Here is a 7500-nt window from a genome sequence, read left to right on the forward strand (position 1 = left end):
GTGTTGCAGAAGAAGGAAGTACTTGTTCAGCGATAATTGTAAAATGGTTATTCATTGTGTCAGCAATCTCTTTGGGGTTCTCCCCCTTTTGTGGAGCTTGGGCTGTGCAGGAAAACTGGCGAACATCTCAGTGGCATACACCACACCTGTTTGCAGTAAAATATCGAGTGGTCCCCACCACAGATTATACATTTGAGAATTCGCTGAGACATTGAGTTGTTTTTGAGTTAAGTCGTAATGATACTGATGGGTTTCAAGGTAAGTGACAGTAGTGGGTTACAATGAGCCCTTTAAACTCTACCGTGGATCAAAATGACTTATAGGTGATTGGTTACTTGTTACATAAAGCAATCCTAATGAATACTTATGTTATTCTTTATTGGTCAAGCCTTATTTCTGCTGAAAATTCTTGCATATGAATACTATGCTATTACAATCCGACCAATGTGATGTGCTTGGGGAGATGCCATATTGGAATCTACCTTATGAACCGTGTGAGATTTACTCATTGTAGGGTAAACTATCATAACAACAGTGACGCCAGTTTTAATCTTGAATGTCTTAGTTTATGTGGTGACATAAATCCCAACCCCGGACCCACTGTAGGAAAGAACACTAGCAAGTGTTCCTTCTGTGGACGTGCCGTGGCTAAGAATCAACTACCAATTACATGCGACAGCTGTTGCCAATTGATTCACATAAAGTGTGGCGGGATAACAGCGAAACGCTACAAACAGCTTCTGTCCTGCTCAAATTACTGCTGGAGTTGTTCCACTTGTATAGGAAATGTGTTACAACAGCTACCTTTCGCGAATGTTGATAATATAATCAAACAAGATAACTCTCTTCAAAATACGAGCTCCCACAGAGAACTAACAATCATCTTTCAACGGAAAACCAACAATAAAGAATGCATAATTGCTCTTCTAAATGTAAATAGTCTCCCTAGCAAGTTTATTGAAATCAAGGAATGGCTTGTTGATGGGGTTTTTGACATTCTCTGCATTCAAGAAACAGTCCCATGTAAATGCATACAATATCTTTAGACGAGATAGAAAGAAAGGTGGTGGTGGCATCATCATCTCTGTACGGGATAGCATCATAGCAATGCCCGTCAAGACATGTAAATTTGTGGAAGCAATACTACTAGACTTAACTTTCGGTTAACTCGATTCACACCGATAGCAGCCTACAAGCCCCCCCTCTGTGGATAATGTTCCATTTACTTCTGATATGTACAGTTTATTGGAAAAAGCTACTTCGCTGAGCGACAAAATTATCTGTTTTGGGGATCTGAATTGTGACATTAGTAATCCTTTGGATAATTATAATAAAGGAACATGTCTACTGCACATTTGTGACATTTATGATCTGGATTCTTTAAATAATTCACCCACAAGAATATCTTCTCAGCGTTCTTCATGCTTAGATGTTATTCTGACGAATGTTCCAGGATACTTCAGGGAATAAGGAACTTTGGAGGTTGGCCTCAGTGATCACTGCCTAGTTTATACAGTTCTAAATAAGAAATTACTGCAACCTAAAGCTGAAATTATCCGGGTGCGCTCTTTCAAGAATTTTGATGAAGGCTCCTTTTGTAGCGACCTCAGCTTCGTTCCTTTTTCGACGGTTTACGTCTTTGATGACACAGAAGATGTATATTGGGCTTGGAAAAAATTGTTCGTTGAAGTTTTGGATGATCACGTTCCAGTTAAATCGTTTCGACGAAAACATTGCGATCAATTTCAATTTATAAACCCTGAGTTACGGGAAGTGATGAGAGAACGTAATCGCTGTAAAAGGCAGTTCAACAAGTCCAGAAAGCCAGAATACTGGGAAAAATATCGCCAATTAAGAAACAAAGCTGTTAGTATGAGAAGAAATAGAGTAAGAGATCACTTTTCGAGAATCTGCAATGGTAAACATTCAGATCAAAAGAAGTTTTGGAACACAATAAGATCGTATATTTCATCCAGGAAAAAGCAGACTTTCCACAATGAGCGTATTGTTTTAAAAGAAAATGGTGGTGTTATTAGAGAACAAAAGAAAGTCGCCGAGGTTTTGGCAGGATATTTTTCAAGCTCTCAGCACACTGATTTCAATCAAGTGCCCCCACAGTCATACCAGACAATAAAAGTTCATCAATCCCATCCCTTCACCTTAACAAACACAAGTCCTGGAGAAGTGAAGAGAATTACAAAGAATCTTAAGGCAAACAAAGCTACTGGTCATGATCAAATTCCAGCTCAAGCCGTCAAAGAATCAGCTGAAATTCTGCGTCAGCCTTTCAGCTGCTTAGTGAATTTTCTATTTTAAACGGGAAAAGAGCCCTCGAGTTGGAAAATAGGTGAAATTGTCCCGGTCCACAAGAAAGACTGTACGTTAACAAAGACCAACTATTGCCCTATAACAATCTTGCCGGTCTTATCCAAAGTTTTTGAAAAACTCGTTCACTCAAGACTTGCTTCACACTTTAATGATGTTTATCATAACAATTTCTATGCATATAGAGATTGACATGGGTGCGATACAGCTATCCTTAGCCTGACTGAACAATTCAAGAAAGAATTAGATAATCACAAAGTTATTAGTTTGGTGTCAATGGACTTGTCAAAAGCATTTGACACCCTTCCCCATGATCTTATTGTCAAAAAGCTTGAAGATTACGGAGGAAACTCAAAAGTTATCAACCTCGTTACGGATTACTTAAGCGACAGACAGCAACGTGTTAGGTTGAGTGGACAACACTCTTCTATGAAAACTATAATGAAGGGTGTTCCACAGGGATCCATCTTGGGTCCCATTCTTTTAATATCTTCATGAATGACCTGTCGTATGCTATACATAAATGCACACTATTTATGTATGTCGATGACAATCAATTGTTTAAGTCTGCAGAAGATATCAACCAGGTTGAACATGCCATAAATGCTGATCTGAAAAAAGTTGATGAGTGGTATGAATTCAATCAAATGAAAAACCATTCAAAATATCAAGCAATCACTTTTGGAAGGGTCGAGAGAAATCCTGTGCTGACCTGTGAAGGAACCGTTATCCCTATTCAAGACGAAATGGAACTCCTTGGCGTCACTATCGATAATAAGCTCAAGTTTGAGGGACAGATTCGTAAAATCAGTCAAAGTTAGTCAACAGATTGCTGTTCTCAACCATTTCAAGAAAATATTGCCTTTTGAACTGAGGTTAGATACATATTGAGCTTTCATTGCACCGCATTTCAATTATTGCTCAGAGTCGTGGCATCACTGCAGTAAAAGAGGTTGCGCCAAACTTGAAAAAACTAATGAACGAGCCTTCGCTTTGTGAACCATGACAAGTCAACTACGTACAAGGCGATGTTAAAACAACTAAACCTGCTGTCCCCACTTAATCAAAGAATCGTTAAAATGGCCACCGATGTCTACAAAGCTATCCATGGGTATAAAGTCCCTAAAGGAATAAGAGAGGTATTGCATGAACGATCAACTAATTATAATCTTAGAGGAAAACATATCCTCAAGCTACCCAAAGTGAATACAACCACCTATGGACTTAAATCTTGGCGTTACACTTCAGCTAAGATTTGGAATGCTCTTCCGGATCAGTTCCGTGCCACTAATAACATTGGAACATTTAAGAACTTAATGTCTAACATTTAATTGTGCAAATACTTGTAGATACTTATTGCTTAGTTTATAATCTTGTGATCCACCGCGCACCGGTGGCTCAGTTGGTTGAGCATCGGGCTGTCATGCTGGAGGTCGTGAGTTCGACTCTGGCAGGACCAACACTCAGGGTCTTAAAATAACTGAGGAGAATGTGCTGCCTTTGCAATTAAACCTGCAAATGGTAAGACTCTCAACTCTTCTCGGATAAGGACTGTAAACCGGAAGTCCTGTCTCATAACCCTTGTTGGAAATTGGATAGTATGGGACGTTAAAGAACCCACTCACTGTTCGATAAGAGTAGGCGACGTAGTCCCCGGTGTTGTGGTCTAACCTAAGCTGGACGGGGGCATCTTTCACTTCCATAAAAATTAATTGTAAACTGCGTAACAAGCAGTCTGGCTTAAGTCCCCCAAAAAAGTATTGTAAAATTAGTCCTGAAAAGCCCTGTGGGGGAGAGACTAATAGCAAATCATTTGTATCATTGTATATTTTCAATTGTACATATATTTTTATATATGTTTTTATGAGCTATTTTCTCTTTTTATTATGTTTCGTTTACTTATTTATTTATTTTTCATTGTTTATCATTTCATGTCTGTGAAGTAGCTAATAGCTAAGAACATTTACCACGTAAAATAAAGGTATTGTATTGTATAGGTATTGTAGATCACTCAAAAGTTAATCTTCCTTTGATCATGAATCATCACGAGCTACTCACCTCGGTTCAAAGTTATTATAATATTTTCATGTTACTTGTCAAGTCTGGCTTACTCAATGCAAGGCGTGAATGTGATTGCCGACAAGAGATGGCACTGAGGGAGAGGCCAGACATGCACGATGGATATCACTGGGAATGCACAGTACGTCTATGTAGAAAACAGCGATCCATCATAGCTGGCTCCTTCTTTGAAAATGCAAAGATCCCATTGGGGCATTGGTTGTACATCATGTACATCATGTTCCTGTGGTCCATTGAAGGGCCCAGCAAAAAGGAAAACAGTGCCTAAAGTTGAAAACAAGCACACAATTATCAGCCCCGCCCAAGAGAAAGGCCAGATGGATGATGAAGGAATGAAGAGTTTGCTTCTTTATGCTTTCCAAGCTTGTAGTCGGGGACCTGGGGGTCCAAAAAGCCTCTAGTTGACTCTCTTAGGGTGAATACCTTCCTGAGTTTGGTAGGGCGTTCGACCTGGGGTAATCCCAGGGCGGTAATCATCACTCCTATCATGGTGAGAGTCATTAGTACTTGGGGTGGCGCTTGCTGCCTTCCTCTCTTTCGGTGGATACAGAGTACGTTCGGTCCAGGGTTCTAGTCCCCTGGTACATGCCGGGGAGCTGAGCCCTGGCTAGGTCATCATATGACCTACACAAATTGAGACATGGTTTGGGTGTGTGTGAGATCGGTTTCCCCTTCCGAGAGTGGTTCCTATTGTCAGTGATGTGGTCCTCAGATGAGCATATGAAGAAGGACGATCTGTCATGCTGGGCGGAGGGGCGGGGGATCTTTCCCGCATCTCTCTCCTAGCCTACGGTGCTGGCACGAGGGTGCCAGTACCTGCACATGTGGCACCCCAAGTCACTAGATCTAGTGCTGACGGATTAATGGAATGGTGGAATTATCAAAAGGATCTTGAACCAGCATGGCCACACCCGCGGGAATTGGGGGTCCACAGTTACATTGTAGGTCACCACCCCCCGCCTGAGGTTCGGGGGAAGGTGGGCTGGTAGGAGTAGAGGACCATACGCTGGTTGGAAGGGAAGATGCAATCGGCTTACCCTGGCAAAAGAGTCAGGGTGGTGGTGCATGGTTGGTTTTGTCTCAATCGAATGTTTCGACATCCGTCTCTGCTTTCTGCCGGGAGGTGGGGGGGGGGGGGGAGGAAGAATGGTGGGTGTTATCCTGGGGAAGCTAAAATTCACCCAGGCTTGTCAGGGCTAACAACTGCGGCAGGTTTTTCTCTCATTGTTGCTAGTCATGAACTGATGAGAAAGGGGCCTGCCGCCACGGGCCCCGAACGCAACAATCGGCCGAGGGGTGGGGGATCTGACCGTATGAGTCTCCTCCAGTGTGAGGACTGTGACAAGCAGTACCCCACGCAGCGAGGGCTCTCATTACATCGTCGGAGTGCCCACCCGGAGGAGTACCATCTCGCCAATGTGCCGAAGGAGGGGAAAAAGGCACGCTGGGAACACGAGGAAATGGTCCTGCTAATGCGAAAGAAGGTGGAGATGGTGCGGGCAGCCGGAGGAAAAGTGAATGTCAAGCAATTGGGTCCACTAATTCCCGACAGGACGTATGAATCGATCAGGGGCATCAGGAAGAAAGCTGAATATCAGGCCATTGTACAATCTCTCAGTACCAGCGATGGAACTCAAGTTGGCACACTATTGATGCCATCCGAGGGGACCCCAATGGGGTCGGGAGCCCAGTCAGTGAGCTCGGAAGAGTGAACCCATGACTGAGCGGCCGATCTCATTAAGGGGGTTAAGGATTCTGAGATCGTCCTGGGCGAGCTTCGGCTCGAGGACACTGTGCCTGACCAGCCCGCTGGCTGGGTTAGAGAAGCTGTGGATGACAACTACAAGGCTTGGCTCCCACCTCGTGAGAGGTGGAGCCGTGGTGCCCAGGAGCCCCGCAAGGTTCCTGAAGGAGGGCGTGCTAAGAGGAGGGCACAATACGCCCGGGTGCAGCGCTGCTACGACAGGGATTGTACACGTTGTGCCCAAGAAGTCATCACGGAGGCTTGGCACAATCCTCCTGCTTCTCTACCAATGGACACCCAGGAGCCTTTTTGCCGCAATCTTTTTGAAACTCCTTCCGTTCCCCACTCCCGGTCATTTCCTCCTGTAGGGGATGTACACTGGGAGTTGTTGCATCCGATATCAGCGGAGGATGCATCAGGGGCCTTAAAGAAGATGAAGGACGGTGCACCTGGTCCGGACAGTAGAAAACTGTCAGACGTGAGGGCCATACCAGCTGAAGAGCTGGCTGGGCACTTCAATCTATGGCTGTTGGCCAGATACCTGCCGACTCAGCTGCTCACTGGCGAGACTGTATTGCTCCCCAAGTGTGCAGGAGCTGGGGACCCGGCAAAGTACCGTCCCATCACGTCTGACATCGTGGTGAGGTGCTTTCACCCGATCCTAACACAGCGGATGGAGACCTTGCTTCCATTCTATACTCGCCAAAAGGCCTTTCGAGCTGGCGATGGCGTGGCGGATTCGGTTTGGTTTATCCAGGCGGTTATCAAACACCATCAAGATGGACTAAGGCCGCTTAATGTGGCCTTTGTGGACGTGAAAAAGGCGTTCGACTCGGTCTCTCACCAGGCCATCCTTGTGGCGGCTGCACGCCTTGGTGTTCCAGCCCCGTTCTTGGGGTATATTCGTGACCTTTATAGCGATGCGAAGACCACCCTGAGAATTAGCCCGGAGCTGAGCGGCCCCATTCGGTTGGGCAGGGGTGTTAGGCAGGGCGACCCTTTGAGCGTTCACTCATTCAACACTGTTATTGATATGTGTCTGTCTGGCTGGCTTGGATCCTGGTCTGGGATGCGAGGTGGAGGGCCTTTGGGTCAATCATGGCGCATTCGCGGACGACATTGCGTTGTTTGCGACAACCCCTCGTGGGTTGCAGTTGCTCCCTAATGAGCTGGAAACCCAGTTCGCCCTCTGTGGTCTGAGCGTGAGCTCGGGCATGGAGGGAAAGTCCGCGTCAATGCGCATTGATATCGATGGCAAGGCGAAGAAGTGGGTTGTTAACCCAGTTCCCTATCTTCGGACAGAAGGTGACATCCTTCCAGCTGTCACAGTGAGCCAAGTTTATCGGTACCTT

Source organism: Montipora capricornis, chromosome 3 (genome assembly GCF_036669925.1).
Source record: "Montipora capricornis isolate CH-2021 chromosome 3, ASM3666992v2, whole genome shotgun sequence".
In the NCBI taxonomy this organism is placed as follows: Eukaryota; Metazoa; Cnidaria; class Anthozoa; order Scleractinia; family Acroporidae; genus Montipora; species Montipora capricornis.